General features: G+C 44.2%; 1 protein-coding gene across 2 annotated transcripts in view; it reads right to left on the reverse strand.

The window, feature by feature from the left end:
• The window catches only part of IL17RD (interleukin 17 receptor D), a 63,711-nt gene that overhangs the window by 26,580 nt on the left and 16,361 nt on the right, over positions 1–20,770 (reverse strand). The window contains exon 1 of one of the 2 annotated variants that reach the window (XM_008581225.1): positions 14,732–14,758. The exons of the other annotated variant lie outside the window; for it this stretch is intronic. The gene's annotated coding sequence lies outside the window, so the exon portion shown is untranslated. Of the gene's footprint in view, positions 1–14,731; positions 14,759–20,770 lie in introns of those variants that run through there. 2 annotated transcript variants of the gene reach the window in all.

The raw sequence follows: 20,770 nt of genomic DNA on the forward strand, positions 1-20,770 counted from the left end.
TAGAGGGGAGGGGAGAGGAAGAGAGAGGGAGGGGGGAGAGGGAGAGAGGAAGGGGGTGGGGGGAGAGAGAGATTTGAAGATACTACACCACTGGTTTTGAAGATGGAGGGAAAAGGGGCTAATGAGCCAAGGGATGCAGGAAGAAAAGGTGAGGAATGGATCCTCCCCTACAGCCTCTAGAAGGAACCAGCCCTGCCAACACCTTGATTTTAGCCGCATAAGACCCACTTCGGACTTCTAACCTCCAAAACTACATATAAGATAATAAATTTGCATCATTTTAAGCCACTAGGTTTGTGGTAATTTGTTATAAGTGCAATTGAAAGCGTATATGCACTTTACATAATTTCAGCTGCAATATGGATGGAATGGATCTCGATGTCACACACATGGCATGTGATTTTTCCCCTTCCCAAACCCACAACTGATCACTTGTCACTGTGCTTTCTCCCACCCCAGCTTCAGGCAGACACAGAACACTGATCCATCAGAGCTGCTGCTTGAGATTCTGCCATCCTAGACATAGGCCTCTGGGGGCTGACCTGGGACTTATCTGGAGAAGAGGAGTGTTTAAGAGAATAGAGTTTGGAGTTACACGGATGTATGTTCAAATCACCCACCTTCCAGCTGTGTGACCTTGGGCAAGTTTCTGAACCTCTCTGAGCCTCATTTCTCTGAACTATGAAGTGTTTGAATAAATCTTCCTGGAAATAATTGGTGTAGGGACTACATGAGATGACATATATCAAATGCTCACCACAGCATCTGACATATAATAAACTCAGAAATGTTTATGTCATCATACCTGAGAAGATTCCTGCCTTAGTAAACAAGGTGAGAGTTGTGCTGTGGGGCAAGTTACCAGGGGATACATGACAGAGACAGGGGAAAGCTCTTAGAGGTGCATCTCCCAGGATCCAGAACCTTGGAGGATTGTGGGAGATGAGGCGGCCAGGTAGATCAGGGAATGGTGGCAGAGGGCACTGACCACCAGACTAAAGAATGTGTTCTGTTGATGGTCATGGTGGGAACTGGGTGGCCCAGAAACTACATCTCTGATAAGTACACAGGTTGGATAGGAGGAGGAGAGGCTGAAGATGGAGTTGTCATGGGGGCAGCCCCCAAAACCCCTGCCCCACAGTCCTGGCCCTGGCACACTGTCATCCCTTGATAAACATTCATTTTTCTGCCTGAATAAATGAATGCATGATTAAGCCAGTACCATACACCAAGAACCTATCTTCCTGTTACACCATGATTTATGGGCTTAGAATAAGGGCCCACACTAAGAGAAAACAGATCAGGCAACTTACAAAGCTGGTCAACAGCTTTGTAAATTGTTCTCCAGGAAACAATCCCAAGCTTTTAGCTACTAAAGTGTTTTGATATTTAACGAGCTGACAATTAAAAATACTTGTTTGTTGCCTGTTACTTAAAAACTATAAATGCCAATGCTGTGGCCTCAGGGTGCCACATTCTCAGTTCATTAACCACCCCCATTTGCTGCACTAACGGGTAGCTTTCAATTTGTTCCAAAGTGAACTAAGCAGCAAGCCCCCAGTGCCTAGAGCTCTGCTATGAAATTCCTTTGGTTGGTGCTCTATGGTCAGCAGGGATGGAAGCAGCAAATGGGAACACAATGGAGAAAACATCCTTTACTCAGGAAGGGAGTGGAGGAGGATAACCCTTAAGTGCACTAAAGGAATAAAATTCAAAAGGCAAAAACCCACACCATGCTCCAGCCATATGATAAGACACAAAGGCCTGGACACAAAGATGGCCACGGGGCAGATCCCACCCGCGGCAGCCATGACGGATGATAAGACTGCCAATTTCTGAGGGGCCCTTGGGGATTCTAAGCCATTTGAAGTCACATACTTCCCAGAACATTTACAATCCAGCTCCAAAATAGCTTAACTGACATTTTGGAAAAATGCATTTTGAAATGGACTGCACTAAATTATAGCACCCCCTTCCCAATGAAAGGCAGGCCAAACAGTGAGGCCTAAACAAGACAGCTTTTAAATCCATTAAGGCACTTTCAGAAAGTTGGTAATATTTTAGTGAATAGAGTTTGGGTGAAAATTTAAATTAGAGCATTTGTCAAAAGGAACTGAGGATGGATTTTTAAAGGTACACCTAGCAACCACTTAAAACCAAGGCCAACTCCTACTTTCTATTTTCTTTTTTTTTTTTTTCCTTTTTGTCTTTTTTCGTGTCTGGCAACGGATCGCAACCCTCAGTGTCGCGCCCGTACCGGACCGGGACCGGCAACGGGATCGCAACCCTCGGTGTTGCTCCCGCAATATTTTAGTGAATAGAGTTTGGGTGAAAATTTAAATTAGAGCATTTGTCAAAAGGAACTGAGGATGGATTTTTAAAGGTACACCTAGCAACCACTTAAAACCAAGGCCAACTCCTACTTTCTATTTTCTTTTTTTTTTTTCCTTTTTGTCTTTTTTCGTGTCTGGCAACGGATCGCAACCCTCAGTGTCGCGCCCGTACCGGACCAGACCGGCAACGGGATCGCAACCCTCGGTGTTGCGCCCGCTCCTCGCTCAGCCAGTGAGCGGGAACCAGTCTGTATGTGGGATCCGAACCCTCAGCGGGAGCGCCGCCGGGCTCCCAAGCGGCGCACTGTAGCAGTGTGCCACCGGGCCGGCCCCTACTTTCTATTTTCAATAACATTTTCTCCCTCTTGGGTTTCCAATGTGTCAATGAGATAAAAAGACAGCAGACGGCTCTGTGAGGCTTAAAATGTACAAATGGGACTAACGTTTTTGCCTATGACCAAAGGACATAGGAAGGCAAGAGGAGGCAGAATGTGCAGTCATTTGACTCTGTGCAGGTTCAGATGGTTTCATAAACAACGACAGATCCCACTTAGTTCAGTTCAAACCTTTGACTAAAAAAAAAAAGTCAGCAAAGGCGGAGTAGCCCCAGGTGATGTAAGCAGAGGAGAATGCTGGCGAACCCAAAACACAAGGAAAATAAATCACAAAGCCAGCCTGGGCCTGGATCTAGTCAAGACATTCTCTTCACATTCCCAGGAGCTGTTCTCTCTCTCTCTCTCTTTCTCAACACAACCAACTTCAGAAACAAAGATGCCAGGAGTCTGATTTGGGGAAGTGAGGTCCTGGATATCTAGCAAGGAACACACAAGCTCTGGGGGTATGCTGCCGGGTTCCCACCAGCAATTACCACGTGGGCCCAAAAAGACCCAGAGATCTTAAGCTAATTAAAGAGATTTGCTGGGGGAGGTAGGAAATCACTACTCCAAAGCATGGCCTGTGCACCAGACCAAAGCTGTAATCATGATTCATCTCTGACATGTTGCTAATCAGCACACACATGTTCCTAATTTCATGCTCCCCAAAGGCAAGATGAAGGGACAATTGTTTCTGAGCTCTTACATGGAGCCCAGACCCAAGCCAAGTTACCGTGTGTCCTGCTTATCAAACTGTAAGCTCTAGTTTTCATCTAAGCTTTTCACTAACCTGCCCCTCCATCCAATCCCCCCCAAATCCTTTCACTAAAACATGTGTTAAGACGTGTATATGAGTTGTTTCTCAGAGAACAATGTCTCTGAATGATGTGGCCTTAATAGAATTTAATGTTTTAAAACATCCCTCCCGCTCTTGACTTCATCATTTTCTTACTGCAGTTAAAGCCCAGAGATATGAACATGCACACACATGCGCACACACACACATACAAGCTGACTTTCCTCCTATGTTTAAAAGTGAAACAAAACAAAGCTCTGCAGCCTTCTTGGTTTTCACAAAACAAAAGCCCAAGTACTTTTTCCAATTAGTCTGGGCTGTGTGTTCTCCCGTGGCTGATACTCACAAATAGACAGGATTGTTCCATTTTTCCAATTCTGAAAACGTTAAAGGCAAGCTATAAAACATGCCTCTGGATGGGGAGCCAGACCTTTCCCTCTGCTTCACACACCACTCCCTTCTACTCAAATGAGAACCGCATGTTAGAGAACTGGCATCTTTAAGGTAACAGTCAACCAATCTGTAGTTTCAAAAGCACACACACAACTCACAGACACAGATTAACTGGTTTTCTGTAAACACTGGGTACAAAGAGGAAGCAAACAACCAACCACCCAAATACCCACCCCACAAATCAGCTACTGGCTCACCCACTCAGCTGTGAAAGAACAGTTACAAAGACTTCAACTCCAGAAGCCCAAGAAAGTCTATTCCTGTGAGGGCAAAATAGTGATTAGACAATAGAGGAAAACTTAGAGCTATAAACATGATTGTTATGCCTAAGCTGAGAGGAAATGTTCGGATCAAAACACAACTTCTAATAAAAAGCCTTAGGACCACACAGAGAGCAGTACACCGAACTAAGCCTCAAACACCATTTCCGAGACCCGGGAATGGTGTCTCCAAATAGTGTCACATCTGGAATTCTGCTTTTACAGTACAAATGTCTGCAGAAACGGAGGACTGTGATGTTGCCATGGGGACCGAGCCTCCTCCACCAGCAGGTCCTCAGCATGCCCCCCTCCACGCACTTCCTACAAGGTGGATTTTGCCTTTTTGGAAATTATGGAAGCCGCCTTTTTGGGTTCTGGTGCTAATCAAAACATTACAGGATATGCTAGAAAGTAAGGCAACCCTTTCTGCCAGCCGATGAAGTCTGTCCACATGGTCGTCTTCGACAGAAAACCTCTTTAAAATAACAGTGGGAAGCAGCAAGTCAACATTAGACCCTTTTTCAAAATTTGTGGCTTTTCCCCACTTTTTCTAGGGGTGGGACAGGTTTCAAGCATCCTTTTTAAACTTTCTTGTTCTCTAGCTGCAAAAAATCCAAGTGAGTTAACCTGTACTCAGCACTGCCTGTCTTTGGCAGCCCACGGGAGGACCCCAGGCTCAGGCTACAGGTAGCCTGGCCTTTGCTCTGGCAGGAACTGAGCCTCTCTAATCCTGTCCCTATGGGCTAATGGCCAAGGCAGGACATCTTCACTTTTAATTATTGATGATGCCATAGCTGTTAAGGGTAAAGGGTTTCTAGAACCCCTTGGAGAATCCTGTGAAAAACATTACTTACACAACTTCACCCAGAAACATTACTTACACAATTTTGGGGGGTTCTCAGAGATTCTGAAGGCCACCCAAGGGCCTCTGAAGGGTACATAGGCCCCAAGTGCAAAGCCATGTTTAGACACAAAGAAGCCAGAGATACCACTTAGAAATGATGGGGGTACCTCTGGGCTTCCCCACTCCCCTGGGATGCAAACCCACCCCCTGACCCCTGCAGGTGTGGATTCAGATATCCACATACACAACACCAACCCCCTTGGGTGCTGGCAGTTGCCTCCATCACTCCTCATCCAGCCCAAATTCCCACCCCCCTAGGACCACAGCTGGCTCAAAACCTCTTTTCCCCAGGAGCATTCTCCCAATAGTTCTGTTAAATAAAAATTATAGGCGGCCATTGTTTTGGACTAAGTTCCTGCACTAGGTCCCAAAAGACCAGACTAAAATCAAAATGGAGTCATCCCTGCTAAATTCCACCTCACTTAGGCTGTGGTCTGACCTCTTCTGAGAAGTCAGAAGAAAGATAACAGCCAATTTCCTGCAGGCCAGTTTAAATCTTCAATAGGTATGATAATGAAGTCCCCATTGCTTTAATCCTTACACAAAAGAGATAGCCAGAAGTAGTGTGATGTTATTTTCTATTGTTCTGTCTTCCTGTCCCCACCTGGCAAGGAAAGTAACTTTGAAATGACCAATCCGCTTTTTGTTTTTGCTTTCTTTATCCTTTTTCCGTCTATAAAACCAACTTCCTCTCCTTGGCTCATTGGAACACTTATTCTATCTTATGGAATAATATGTTGCCTGATTCTAGAATTGCAATAAAGTCAATTGAGATCTTCAACTAAATTTGTTGTAATTTTGTTCTTTGACAGTTCTGACTAGAATGTTCCAAGCCAAGTGACCCTTCTAATATGTATCTGCCTCTCTCTGCAAAATCGTCTGGCCTTTCCCAGATTTCCTGGGGGCAAGGGAGGGAATTGGCCAGCTTAGAAGTGAAGCCACAGTCACCAAACCCTGATGGGCAGATGGGGAAGGCGGGAAGGGGGGAGGTTTGGTCTCCTGCTTCTCAACCCTGCCCTGGCTCAGGGGTGACACTCAACAACAGTGTGACCTCCTGATCAAACCATTTCCATGTAGTCTCTTAGTTACCACATCCTGAAATAATCCCCCTAATATGCAGCCAGGGTTTGTGAGTGCCTATGTGTACGCACCCAGACACACGGCGCACACACAAAAAAGAGGCACCAGGAAGTCGGCAGCAACTGCTCCAGGTGTTAACACTTAGCGCATCCTGCCTAGCCTCCTCCAGCTTGAGGCCAGCCGCCTGGGAGCCGGACACAGCAATTAGGCCCTTCCCGGGCCAGGGCGCCTTTGTCCCCTCACTAACTTCATTAGTGTCTGACTTCCTGTGCACAACGGGGCCTCCCAGGGGGCAATCGCTGGCTGACCGGGGCAGGGCATTAGACTTCCTTTGTCAAAGACCCTCAAATGTTAACAAGCATGTGAACAAGCTTCTACACCCCCCTTCGCATCTCCACCCCCACCCAGCCGCTCCTCCAGCCCACCACTCTCCATTCTCGGGGCAATTTTCAACGGTCTTGGTTCTCCTCTGGGTTGTGGGAATCAGAGTTACCGGAGAGAAATACCATGTGTCTCAACGCTGAACGAGTGGGCAAGCGGCACTGCCTTTCTGCAGAAAGGACCTCCAAACCTGATTTCACAGAGACAAGCATGCAACTCCCACTTGCTCAGTGCCGGCTGGTTACCAGGCTGTGTCTCTTGTCCTGCATTAACGAGGGTGAATGAACAAAGGTGAAGGTGATCAGCCACATGAGTCCCAGGCTGGGCTACAACCAGCATTAAGCACAAGTGTGTTCCCTTCACAGGTGCCTGTGGACTGAAATGCAAGATGGTCTCAAGATGCAAGGAGTTTCTGAAGGTTTGAGTACTATCCCTAAGTTTCCAGACAAACATTGGTCAGATCTAAAAGTAGGGTGGGTGTCAGTTGCTATATAGCTGTGATCTTACCATTTTCCCAGTAATACTATCACCACCAGGGCCAAAATCACTAAAATCCTCTCATTTACCTCTCAACCCTCCCAAAGGAGGGTCAAGCTTTTTACTTACAGGTGCAGATGTCTGAGAATTTGATGAGAGGTGTGGTACACGTGCACACATAGTATTTCAGGAGGCTTCTGGACCCCTGAAACCCACCCAGGCCCCTCACCTGTCTGCCTTAGAATCCTACTCCCCTCTGTAGCTTGATACCTTAATACCAGGTCTGTTGAGTGACAGAGAGAGTCGTTTTCCTTTGGTGATTAAAAACAAAATTCAACTGTGGGAGGGAAGTAATTGGAGGTAAAATCTCAGTTTTAAGTAGAACTCTGGATTAATACTGTCCAATTGTAATCCTTTGTAAGCAGTATTTGTCACAATTCAGTAATTGAACACTTTGTCCAAGATGTTGGGACTCACAAACTTTATAAAGCAGCAACATAAAAGGCAACCATTTATGCAATAACGCACAGGAGCCCATTAAGAGAGCCGTCTATCACTTTTCAGACCACAGGTGAAAACAGTCATGTCAGCAATCAAGTCAATTTCACCAAATGAAGTTAAAAAATAAACTAAGATATATATATTTTAATATTTGCCTAAGAGCCACTAAGGGAGATCTAAAACTCCAACTTTCCAAAGTGAAGAATAATCTATAGCTTTGACTCCTACTCCAGCCACAGCAAAATTCATTCAGCTTCAAAACTAAGATGCTACTATACAGCAAAGGACACCATCACTTACATGATGCCCAGGTCCCCCTTGAGTTTATTTTGATGAACGTTACAAGTTTCAAAGGGTAAATAATTTCACTATTTGCCAAACTAATTTAAAAATAGTAGGCAATCGGAAGGATATATTCAAACCCTAATGATCCCTGTAACTTTATGTCTCCCCACCTCTTGGATGGAAGCCAGCAGACTGCCCTTAAACTATAAGCAATAAATCTAGAAGACTCTTTCCTAATTTCTCAGTGATACCACATGGAATTCTCATTAAAGTACACACATGCAAACACACACACACAATGACACACCAATTAAATCACTGTGTGATATTTAGGTCAGGAAATAGTTGTGTTTGCCAAGAAGATTTAAGCTTTGTTTTTATTTCCTTGAACAGCTAAAATGTCATTCTGAGAAGGAGGACGAAGAACAATGTAAAAATGAAGTACTGCTGTCCTGGACAATTTTAGATTTAGCTAAATGTTCTGTGTGCGTGAAGGGCAGTGCAGTGTTCCCAGGTATGAAAGTCTCCCTGCACTCCCTCTAAGGATTTCTGGCACAGACTGAATAAAGAGGTCAATACAAAGCGAATTCGTTGGAGGCAGACAAGGTAAATGGAACAGCAGGTAGGAGAACATTTCATCCCCCGATGAAGTGGCCCCGGTGGTGAGTTCCTATTCCTCTCTCATAGGACTGAGGCAAGCAAACACACACACAAACTTCTCCCTTGACCTGTCAACAGGAAGAAACCAATGTGTCTTGTCCCCTTCATTAGGCTATGGAGAAATGTTTACAAAATCGAAGCAATATTGTGAAAATAAATTAGAAGCCTGTAACATCTTGTCATGAAGTTAGTGTGAAACAGAGGCTTACCAGAAAACATTAAAAGCAGTGATTAAATATTTGAAAAAAAAGGAAGGTCCAAAAATTCCGGCTAAAACAATTCAAACTAAGAATGTGCTGGGTCAACATGAGGCCAAGCTGTCAAGCGAGCCACACTGCTTCTTGGGACGCAGAGCCAGTGCATTCCCTGGAGCGCCCAGGAGGAAAAGTCCCAGAGAAACAGTGTGGGCAGGAGGCCAGGGCTGGCACACACCATTTCCTGTCTTCCATTTCCCCAACTGCCCATGAACGGTGGGATACTCAGTGGTTCTCAAATAGAGATTCCCTAAGAGTGGGTTTTCACATGTCTAGGAAAATTGTAGACTCTTCCTTTGAAGAGAGTGATATTATTTTTGTAAATACAACAAGTTCAAGGCAAAAGAAATTTAAGCACAAAGAAGAATATGAAAATCCTCCCCAAGCCCCTCCCCTATCATTTTGAAGAAGACTCTTCCAGACTATCTTTATTGCACGCATCATGTGGACTATAACAACATAAGTTAGATCCTAATATACATAACCTGTGTTCTGATGAATCTCCACCAGCTATCAATAAACGCAGTTCCTTTTGGGAGAAACATGTGGGACCTATAAGGGAAATAACAAAAAGAGCCTAATAAGGTGAGAGTTAGGACCACTGGGCCAAATTCTGCCTAAGGGTCCAGTCAGCTGTAATTATCCATCATTTTCTACAAAGAGAAATCACCATTATTAAGAAGTAGTAAAGCAGGCCCTTTCACCTGCTCGAAAGCTGGGTGTGTACAAGGAAAAGGCAACAGGGCAGATGTATCAGCAAGGCTACACGTACCGTGCACACATACTGGTATTTCAGTAGGTTGCCTACTGATGGGGGTATCTTTAATGCTGTTCTGTAGGGTAACCAAATTACTATAATTTACCCTGTTTCTTTAAAATTACAGGAATTTAGGGGATTTTATGATTAGTTGGCTAGTCTCATGTGAATAACAGAACTGTGTAAAATTAAAAGGGAAACTGGCAAATCCAGAAAGCAGACTGACAACATCCTCCCTCCTGCACAGTCAGGATGGCTGGGGAAACACTGCTGTGTGTTCATCCTACAGAATAAGATGAGGAGATAAAATGATTAGCTGGCAAAAGCTGTAAATTTCATTTTATGATTAGAAACCACAACACATGTGGTTATCGAGGGAGAAAAAATGACTTCTGCCTGAAAAACTTAGCCCAATCTAAAAACAATATTTAACTATAACCTAAGGTTCTCTCCTCACTTATTTATGAAAAACCTGAGCAAGTGCCCCAGAATTTATCAACCAGATGTCTCAAGAGCTTGAAATATGCTTTTGTCCTGGGAAGGCCACTTTGAATTATTGAGAATAAGGCTGAACAGGACCCCTGCCTCCAGGAGTTTACAATTTGTTTTAGAAAACAAAGCTAAAAGACATGAAACTACTGTAGATAAGGTTACACTTTATAGAACGAATGTGCTAAGTTATGCAATTGAGCTCCAAATGTAATAGGATTTCGGAGAAGGGGTAGTTGAATAGAGAAAAGGCTATATCCACAGAAGTGTCTTCCCAGAGGAGGCAGGTCTCTAGCTGGATCCTGAGGCATGTCCAGCTTTGGGGTGGGTGAAGGTGAAGGAAAACCATTTCAAGCAGATACAGACACATGAGCACACATAATCAGCTGCAGCGCCTGGTGCCGCATATGGTAAGCATTCAGTAAATGGCTGCTATTCTTCAGGGATGCCACAGAGCCTTCCTCCTCATCCCGAACAAATGCTTCTGGCAACCCTGGAGTAACTGCCCAACACTCAACACTTCTGTGTTAAACACCGCCAACAGGCCTGAAAAGACGGGCACCATAAGGCTGGGATGGACAAGTGAATTCAGCTTTGCACGTGGTGCATCTTGAAGTCAGGCAAGACCTATACAAAGTAGTCATTACAGATGTGAGCACAGGCCTGAATTTAGCAGACAGGACCTCAGGGGAAGGGTCTCAGATACAGGCCAAGCTGGCAGTGGGCTAGGCTGAGGGTGGGAGAGAGAGAAGAAAGAGGCAATAAAACAGTAGCTACAAAGAATGAACCAAAAGGATCAGAGAATTGAACCAAAGGGACGAGTCAAATCCCAGGTCCTGAAAATTGGATGTGCCACCCACAAAACAGAAAAGACTAGAGTTGGGGCCTTGTCACACAGGTCCTCTTATTTTCAAGGTGGGCCTGATTCCATGCCCCTTATATAAATGGAAGATATTTAAGGAGGAAGGGAATCTTTTTTTTTTTTTTTTTTGTCTTTTGTCTTTTTTCCGTGTCCGGCAACGGATCGCAACCCTCAGTGTTGCCCCCGTACCGGACCGGGGACCGGCAACGGGATCACAACCCTCAGTGTTGCTCCCGCGCCTCGCTCAGCCAGTGAGCGGGAACCGGTCTGTATGTGGGATCCGAACCCTCGGGCGGGAGCGCCGCCGCGCTTCCCAAGCGGCACACTATCCAGTGCGCCACCGGGCCGGCCCCAGGAGGAAGGGAATCTTGATCCCTACCCACTGCCAATTTTTGCCTTATCTTCCCTCCATGACAAAAATCGTCACTAACCTTTGTTAACAGCTGAGCCATGGAGGCGGCAAGGTGGGAGTCTCAATCAGCATCTCTCTACTCTTCCCCCATCACTCCTACACACTTTGACTTTCCTGCCTATACTCAGGGCAAGCCAGCGTCATGCTCCCAGGTAAAGCTCACTAAATACTAAAGCGACAAGGCGAAGACTCAGAAGCAAAGGCCCTTGGTCAGCTTTACCAGATCTTCACTGAAATCCCGGAAGATTAGAATCACTAAATAGAATCTTTAAAAATCTGACGTTGGCACAAAAGGAAAGATACTATATGATTCCATTTATATGATGTATTTAGAATAGCCAAATTCATAGGGACAGAAAGCAGATGGTGCTGGCTGGGGCTGGTGGGAGAGGAGAATGGGGAGTTACTGTTTAATGGGTATGGATTTCAGTTTAGGAAGATGAGAAAGTTCTAGAGACGGATGATGGTGATGGTTGCACAACACTGCGTAATTACATAATGCCACTGAACTGCACACGTTAAAAAATGGTTAAAGTGGTAAACTTTATGTTATGTATACTTTACCACAATAAAAAAAAAACAGAAAAAAGTTAAACAACAAGAAAACTGAAGCAGGAAAGTAATACTAACAACAGTGTTGTGACCACATGTGTAGGAAGAACTAGGGAGGTAGAAGGTGGAGCTGGACGGACCAGACAGGAGGCAACTGCAATAGTCCACATGTGAGGCAATGAGGGTTGGCAACGGCAGGAATGATGACAGAAGGACAGGACCAGGATGGCAATGGCAGGAACAATGACAGAAGGATAGGACAGCAACAGCAAGAACGATAATGGATGGACAGGACCAGGACGGCAATGGTAGGAACGATGACAGAAGGACAGGACCAGGACAGCAATGGCAGGAACGATGACAGAAGGACAGGACCAGGACGGCAATGGCAGGAACGATGACAGAAGGACAGGACCAGGATGACAACAGTAGGAATGACAATGAAAGGACAGGTCTGAGAGGCATTTGTAGGAAAGATGGCAGGACTTGGTGACAAATGCAATACAGTGGTGATGATGAAATATTCAAAGGTGACTTGTGGGCTCCTATTTGGGAAAGGTGGGAGATATTGATTTTACACTAATAAGGAGAACACAGCAGGGTTTTTTTTAAAGGGGGGATGTAGAAAAAAATAAGTGAAAGTGAGGTGAGTCCAGGCTATCTTCTAAATGTAGGATTAGAACAAAGGAAGTCATGCATGAAGTCATGCTACAGAACCTGAAGGATAGACAGGCTAATTCATAGGAGGTACAAAAAATTAATAGAAGTTCTACAAAATAACAAAAAGCCAGGAATTGGGCTTTGTGGGACTACCCATAGTTAGGGTGTATGAGGAGGAAAAGATTAAAAAGTGAGGTTGGCAAGGTAGGAGGAGAATGAAATAGAATTAAAATAAAGGATATTAAATAGGTTATAGGTAAAAGAAGGTCAAGGTGGATGTTTTCAACATGAGAACCACTAGAGGTTTATTATACAAATCTCTGAGCAAATAATTATATCGATAGATTATTTAAAATAGCTCCTCCATGTTAATTCCCAACTTTTTGTGGCTATTCAGACTCATCCCCTAGTTTTACAGTAAAAGTAGAAAGCTTAAAAAAAAAAAAAAAAACCTGCCATTGGCATTGAAAAAGGTACTGAAAAGACTGCTGGTTCACAGAGCCCAGCACTATGAAGACAAAGATGCCCTCAGAGATCAAGATCCCACCAGGATAGTCCTCTAATCTCCCATGTTACTGAGTAGGACACAGGGACCCCAAGCCAATGCTCTCCAAGATCTGCTCAGTGCCTTACAGTCTGACCCACTGATAAAATAATAAAACCATTTTGCGGTTTTTAAAACAATGCTATCTGGAAAATGTAGAGGCAACCAACACTGAAATACTAGTTCTAAATTAGGTCTTTTTCTAAACCAAACACTACTAACCAAGTGGTCTAACGGCTAGCATTCAGAATAAAAGACCATTTCCCAGAATTCAAAGAGAAATAAAAATTCAGAAGATTAGCTAAAACATTATCAGTATGACTCAGAGTTATCAAATTAAATTTCTGTTCAGGTAAAACCTCTTTGTCCAAAGCTCATGAAAATGCAGAACTTTTGCATAAGGGCACTAATACAAGTGCTCGTGTTCGGGCCATCCTGTTTGGACATTATTCAACACCTGCCGCCACTGGACAGATGCACATCATGGCACCGACAGGCTTAGTGGATCAATTTTGGGGTCATAGTTAGTAACATTCTTCCCAAAAAGTAGAGGAAAAAAGCTGAAATGTGGTCATATATGGAACTTGATTAATCTCTGGGATAAGGCTTACAGGAATATTGCCCCTCTTGAGTTTATTTTCAGACACCCAGAACAGGTCCAGGGAAAGTAATATTCTAGGAAACAGTAACTACTACACTTAAAGGCTGGTTAAATGCTTATCACTAATGAACATTTATTGAATAGTTGCAGAGCTATGAACCTCATAACTTAACCATCCTATCCTGATGTCTTCCTGAAGATAAACTTTGATTCATAAACATAATTTTAAGGGCATAAAAAAGAATTTCTGCAATCACCACTTTGAACAGAACAATGCCCTCTTACAAGTTCCCCCAAAACTCAAATGCCTCTATATCTCATGTTTAGAAGTATAACACTCCTTTCAACTCTTTTGCAATTTTCCCCATACTAGAAGAACTCCATGCCAACATCTTAGTAGACTGATATTAATGGAAGATGAACCTCATTTTCGTACCAACAATAGGCTTCTAGAAGATTCACCTACAAGAAAAACCAACACTCTCTGATAAGGGGAAGATAGGTTACATCTTTGATTGCAGGCCTTTGGGCTCTCACACCTGGAACATTGTAAGCCGATTGTATCTACTACGTTGTGTTCACCAAGGCCTCAATGCATGGTAGAAAAAGCAGAACAGACAGACCAGGACTACAAGCACCCACTACCCCATGGCCCAACACTCTTACAGCCACAGAAAGCAGAAAATGTAAAAACCATGGAGCCCCTACTCCTCCTTTCCCCATTCCCACCAGAATTAACCAACCACAAACCTTTAGCACCTCTCAAAGACTTCAAGAGAGGCGTAAAGGATACTGTGCTGGCCTAGCTAAGGATCCTCAAATCAGCGCAATTCCTTTCTTTACTGTTTTATTAAAATACGCAAGCACAGTACTTATAAACAAAGGAATTGTTTCAGTTTTTGCTAGGAAAAATGGGAGCCAATACATTCCTTCTGGGAATTCAGGGTAAGAGTTTTACAAAAACAGTGTCCAGATGTGCTTAAAAATTTAATCTGTTCTTTCTTCTAGGGAGGAGTAGAGGGAGAAACAAAGGGTGAGGGAGACATTTTATTAAAAATGGAAAAGGTTACTGGCTTTCCTTGGCTGGCGCACGAGCCCGCTCTTCACTGACAAACAAAGCAGGAGCACCCAGGCAGCACCCAGATAGCACCCTCCTGCCTCCCTGCAGGGAGCAGGGTCTGACTGACCACAGCAGCCCAGCCTGAGCCTTGGGAATGGCTCTAACTTCCAGAATGTCCTTAGTGGCAAATGGTTCCAGCAGGTAGTGATGAAATCAGGGACAGAGAGAAAGAGAGCAGGAGACTCTGAAGGCCAAAAATTCTTAAGTGAGAATCAAGCATTTCTGTATTAAAACAACCACCCTTGGGATAAACCCTCACTTAAAAATAAATTTTTTTAACTGAAATGTTTTGTCAACATCACATCCCAGTTTTAACCTAGAAGCTTTATTGAGAGTTCAACCTTCTTCAACCCAAAGATTTCATTTCCAGAGTCCTTTTTAACCATAGAGAGATTTAAATAGATGGTCTGTTATAAAGTTTTCCTTCATTTTCAGAGGGGTTAATGCCGACTCCAGGTACTGAAGGTAAATGAGTGTTTTAAACAGAACATAAATAAGGTAGAGAATCAGGCATATATTATGAATAAAAAGATAATCCTAATAATAGTTTACATTATCACAAACCAAAGTTTATATGAGCAGCTAAGCCCCCTTTCAAAGCAGAGAGCAGCTGCTGGTACGGCAGAGGAAAATGGTATGTCAAAAATGTGACCTACCTTAAAGTTTGTTTAACTCTACTGTCAGCCACTGCTTCCTTCTGCCACCTTACACCAGGAAGGGCGGCAGGGGTGGTATCCTTTTTAAAGTGTTTTGTTTGCAAAGACACAGAACTGTTTCAATACTAGAAGGACCTTATCCCTACGCTACCTGCACAATCTTGACAAAGGCTAAGTCCCCCTCATCCATACCCTGAGGATAAAAATGTTGACCCCAGGGGCGGCCCGGTGGCGCACTGGATAAGTGCGCCGGCTTGGGAAGTGCGGCGGCGCTCCCGCCGAGGGTTCGGATCCCACATACAGACTGGTTCCCGCTCACTGGCTGAGCGAGGCGCGGGGGCGACACCGAGGGTTGCAATCCCGTTGCTGGTCCCCGGTCCGGTACGGGGGCAACACTGAGGGTTGCGATCTGTTGCCGGACACGGAAAAAGACAAAAGACAAAAAAAAAAATGTTGACCCCATCAGAGCGGCCAGCCCTAGGGGTGTCCTCCTACTGACTCCTAGAAGTCCGAGGAACATCTGGGATGAACAGTCTCGTCCCTGGAGGCTGCCAGTAACCCTATCAGAAGTAGGTAGGGGGCGGTGAAGCTGTGCTTACACACAGATCTGCCAAGTCACTAAGATCCCCCAGGCTTCACGTGCTCCTGAAAAAGCTGATCCCACATATACCCCTTTAGCCAAAAGCCCTAAGAGTGTGTAAGTTGAATGTCTGTACCCAGAAGGGGGATCCAGCCCTTTTTCATGGAGCACACAGAATGTATGGAGCCCAGAGCTAGGCACTGAGGAAGGGGCTAAGAGTGACTGGGATGGGGGCTAAGCGCCCAGGGCAGTGCCACTCAGCTGGAAGAGACACACTGTGCTACCTGTGAATACTGGGCTAGGGGGCACCTTCTGGATGTGGCCAGCTTCACGTTTCCAAATTAGAACACAACATTACAACTCAAGCCACTTTTTTGGAGCACTCAGCTGGAAGAGACACACTGTGCTACCTGTGAATACTGGGCTAGGGGGCACCTTCTGGACGTGGCCAGCTTCACGTTTCCAAATTAGAACACAACATTACAACTCAAGCCACTTTTTTGGAGTTAAATATTTCTGTACCTACAGGTGCAGGAGACACACCAGAATAGGAACAACAGTCCCTGCCATTTATCTCCTTTTTCAATTTCCACAGGTATGAAGCCTATTTCAAGATGTCTTCACCCAGAGCCAAGAGCTTTCTGCAAAGATGGCTGAAGCTTCAACAAACAGTCCCTGCCATTTATCTCCTTTTTCAATTTCCACAGGTATGAAGTCTATTTCAAGATGTCTTCACCCAGAGCCAAGAGCTTTCTGCAAAGATGGCTGAAGCTTCAACTAGCCCAGCACAGAAAGAGGGGAAAGAGCTCCCAGCTATGAGGGGACTCCAAGGAAGCCACCCCTCTTCTTCCCTTCCTGTCCTCCTGGCCTCATCACAGCAGCATGGCCCCTGCCACCAAAAGACAAGAATGTTCATCCATTGAGTGGCCAGCTGGTGGCACTGGGGAGACCCTCAAAGGCCCCCGCAAGCAACGGACTGGCCAGCGTGCCCAGCTTTCTGCTGGCAGAAGACCACGAGCCATAATCCACTGAGGAGGGACTGCCAGATCATAGGGTATTGGGAGGAAGGTGTTTGCAACCAAGCTTTCTTTGGAGTGAGGTATTCAGAAGGACAAGCTACACATACCATGCACATATCAGTCCTTTTTGCAGAGGAGTAAGACACTGTTGGCTCTGAGACTACCGCAGGTGGAGGTGCTGGCTTAAAACCACCCAGTCTCTTCCCAAGACAACTTGTGATCACTCTAAGCTCAGAGCATCCAGAGGGCATGACCTCTGGAGATAAGGCTCGTCATCAGCTCCAGTCCCTCCTGATCTCTGAATGGGTGACCTCCTGCCCAGCTGCTCACCATTGCTTTCTCCTCTGGCCTGTGTCACAAACCCAGCTTAGAGGTGTCCACCTTTCTGAAAGCACATCATCAGGCATTTCTGTCTCCTCTCTTGCCCATCAGAGGATGCCAGCTCAAACCTTCAACTTATCTTCTGAAAGCACATCTCTGTTTTTATCTTCTCTATCTGGTCCCTTTAAGGCCACTTCTACCTGGTCCTTTTAAGGCCACCCACTCATGAACTCTAAGTCCAGGATCTTCACTCTGTTAAAGATAGCCCCAGACTCATCCTTGTGGAGGGGAAGGGGTTGCTTTTACACGGCTCTTCCAGAAATGTTATCATATCCAGGGACCTTCCCAGGGGACACACTAAAGCAATACCACTTCAACCAGGGCAGGTGGAGGATCACTGAAGATGAGGGGCAGGAGCGAGGACCTGTGGGTAGGATACGGGCTTGGTCAGGACCCTTTTCCCCACTCCCTTCAATCAGAGCTGCTGTACTCTCATCTGAGTCATTTCAGAGCTCCATGGAAGGACTTGGGGGGTGTGTTACGTGTGTATCACTATTCTAACCTCTTTAGCTATCCCAATAGGAAGACAGCTTGGTGTAAATGGTGGTGGAGAGAAACAAAAATTAACTACTCAGTTCTGCAATTATCCACATACAGCTTATCTGCCAGGTAAACTATTTTATTTTTTATCAATTTTTATGTAGCTGTCTCTCCTCTGTCCCTGCCAACACTAGCACAATACCCCAAATTCTCTCCAACCCAGACAGTCATCAACAGAAAGGGCCAGACGTCCGGGACTGTCAACACCTTGCCATCACTCAGAGCGCCTGGGGAGTCTGAGGCAGGGCCCTTGTTTATGGATTCAGTGATTGATTGAGCCCTAAAAGCTGTGGGCCCAGAAGACTAAATGGGTAGAAATCAGTCATTTACAGTAGTGTAGATGTTAAAAACTGGGAGATGCACAGGGCCTATGAGCACCCATGAAATGCGGAGGACGGAGGCAGATGGAGACGCGGGGCACCTCTGTGTAAACACCACACGGGCACATCGTTGATGACCAGTGGAGCCACTGGGACAGCCTTATCAAAATAAAGCTGACTGTGTCCCAATGTTTTAAAAAACAAATAAAAATCTACATGGGAGATAAACACCCCTTTTTTAGAGAAAGATTAGCCACAGGTTGGGTGTTCTTTCTCAAGAGAGATCAAAAACAGACACCGGGTGCAAGGAGAAAGAGTCTAGGTGGAAAAAGAAGTGGCTGACTCAATAAAGACGTGGAGTAGGTAGGACAGAAAAATTACACCTTCCAAATTAATTGCCTCAAAAAATATAATAGTTAAAACCTTAGAATAATTCTAGTCTGACCGTCCCATTTTCCAGGTAAGAAAACTGATGGCCAGAAGGGTCACCTGCACTGTCCACAGCCACAAGCTGTCAGCCTGGGATGCTCTCATCTCACATGTCACTCTGACATCAATGTCTCCCACAGAGAGGCTTCCACCCAAAATCTTGATTTTTAAGAAAACTCCAGTAAAACATGGTTCTATTTATATTCCATATGAAATGTGTGATTAATCCAAAGTTGACCTTGGAAAATATATATACGTATATGTGAACAAAGGTTTGCTTGCCAAATTAGCAGTATGACTAAAATTGCCATGATAATACTCAAATTCAAATATTTTCATAATATGCTGTTAAGCCAGGAAAACTCAATCAATAACTCTTATTTTATAAATCCTATTTATTCACTTAAACATCTTTCCTAACACTCCCTACAAAGAGACATTTCAGCCACACCTAGCTCTAATACTGGACTTAAAAGCACTAAAACAAACTCAGAAAGTAAATCACCAGGTGGAAAGATTCAGTCCTTCTCTAATAAATCCAGAATCAAACAGTGTAAGGTACCACCAAAATAACAAAGAGTAAATAAAAATTATAAACGTCAATATTTTTAGAATATGGAAAAATGAGCACAAATATTTTACTGAAAACAAAGACCAATCACTAAGCAGTTACTACTACGTAGCCAGGCACAGAGCTAAATGTTTTAAAGACAATATCACACTTAAGTATCAAAACCACACTGGGAAGTGAACTATTATAAACCCATTCCACAGACGAAGAAATCAGCTCAAAGAGAGATTTGCTCAAGGTCACAATAAATGGTAGCAAATGGTAGAGCTGAGATTTGTGGTTCGAACCTATCTGCTTCTCAAAACACAAGTCTTCGCAGTAAATTGCTTCTGTCATTACACAGGGCAAGCTGGCAAACATGTAATAAGAACTACAAATCCTTTGACTCAGTAAGTCTACTATGGAGAATACATGCCAAGGAAATAAACCAAAATGGCCAGGGAAGTGGGCAGGAAACCAATCTGTACAAAGATGTTCATTGCAGCTTTATAACAGCAATGACCTAGATCCAACCCAAGTGCTTCATCCATGGGGGAAGAGGGCTGGCAAAAAGGGGAGGGGAGCATACAACATGAAAATACCATATGGCCACTAAAAGTGACATGTCTGTGAACTACATCTGTACATGGAAATATCTTTGGAAGACAAATTTAAATAAAAAAATAAAATCATTGTGATAATTACAACTCTGCAGCAAGATGTGTTTGTGCTTGGTTAAAGAATGGAAGAATTGGTATTTAAGGCTCATTAATCTTTTTTTTCTTATTAGGTTGAAGTTACCAATTTGTAAACATAACACAAGAAACTCCTCCTTAAAGGTGCTTTGATTCAGAATGTTCCTCTCTTGCTGACCCAAAGAAGTGAAGTTTCCATATAAAAAATAAAGGAAAAATAAATAAATAAAAACAAAGAAATATCGCCACTAATTTTTAAGCCCCCTTTTAGGCTTTCAAGTTAAGTCCTGTTTTTAAATCAGATTAACAAAACATTCTTAGTTAGAAGCCCATAGCTCATGAATTTTTTTTTAGCCATTTAGCACATTTATTTAAGAACAAATACATTTACAAATTGGAACATTATTTCTGCCACCATCTGGTTTGTACTAATAAAAGTCCACACACTCTGAATCTCATTTTTAACACACTTGGAAAAGTAATACTACTTAAGATAACATAGATCCATGGGGGGGTGGGGGAGGTAGGTTAGGAGCATCTGAACACAAGCCAAGATGTGCTCAATGCATAAAGGCGGAGGTTTATGCCTAATTGCCATTTTCATATGATCTCGTTCTCCAAAAAAGGAATAGGATATGCCCATGCAGGTCCTTCATCACACTCTGTTCAGGGAGGCAGGTGGGCCTGGTATACCGCCAGCCAGGCCACAGACACTCCTGCAACCTCTCCGCACATGGCTCCCCCTGGACCTTCCAATGGTTTCCTGTATGTCCTATCACTGTGGAATAAAGGAAGCACAATGACAGCATATCCCAACTAACCTCTGCATTTTTTTTTGTTTTGTT

The sequence above is a fragment of the Galeopterus variegatus genome, unplaced genomic scaffold (assembly GCF_000696425.1).
Source record: "Galeopterus variegatus unplaced genomic scaffold, G_variegatus-3.0.2 Scaffold2303, whole genome shotgun sequence".
Taxonomy (NCBI): Eukaryota; Metazoa; Chordata; class Mammalia; order Dermoptera; family Cynocephalidae; genus Galeopterus; species Galeopterus variegatus.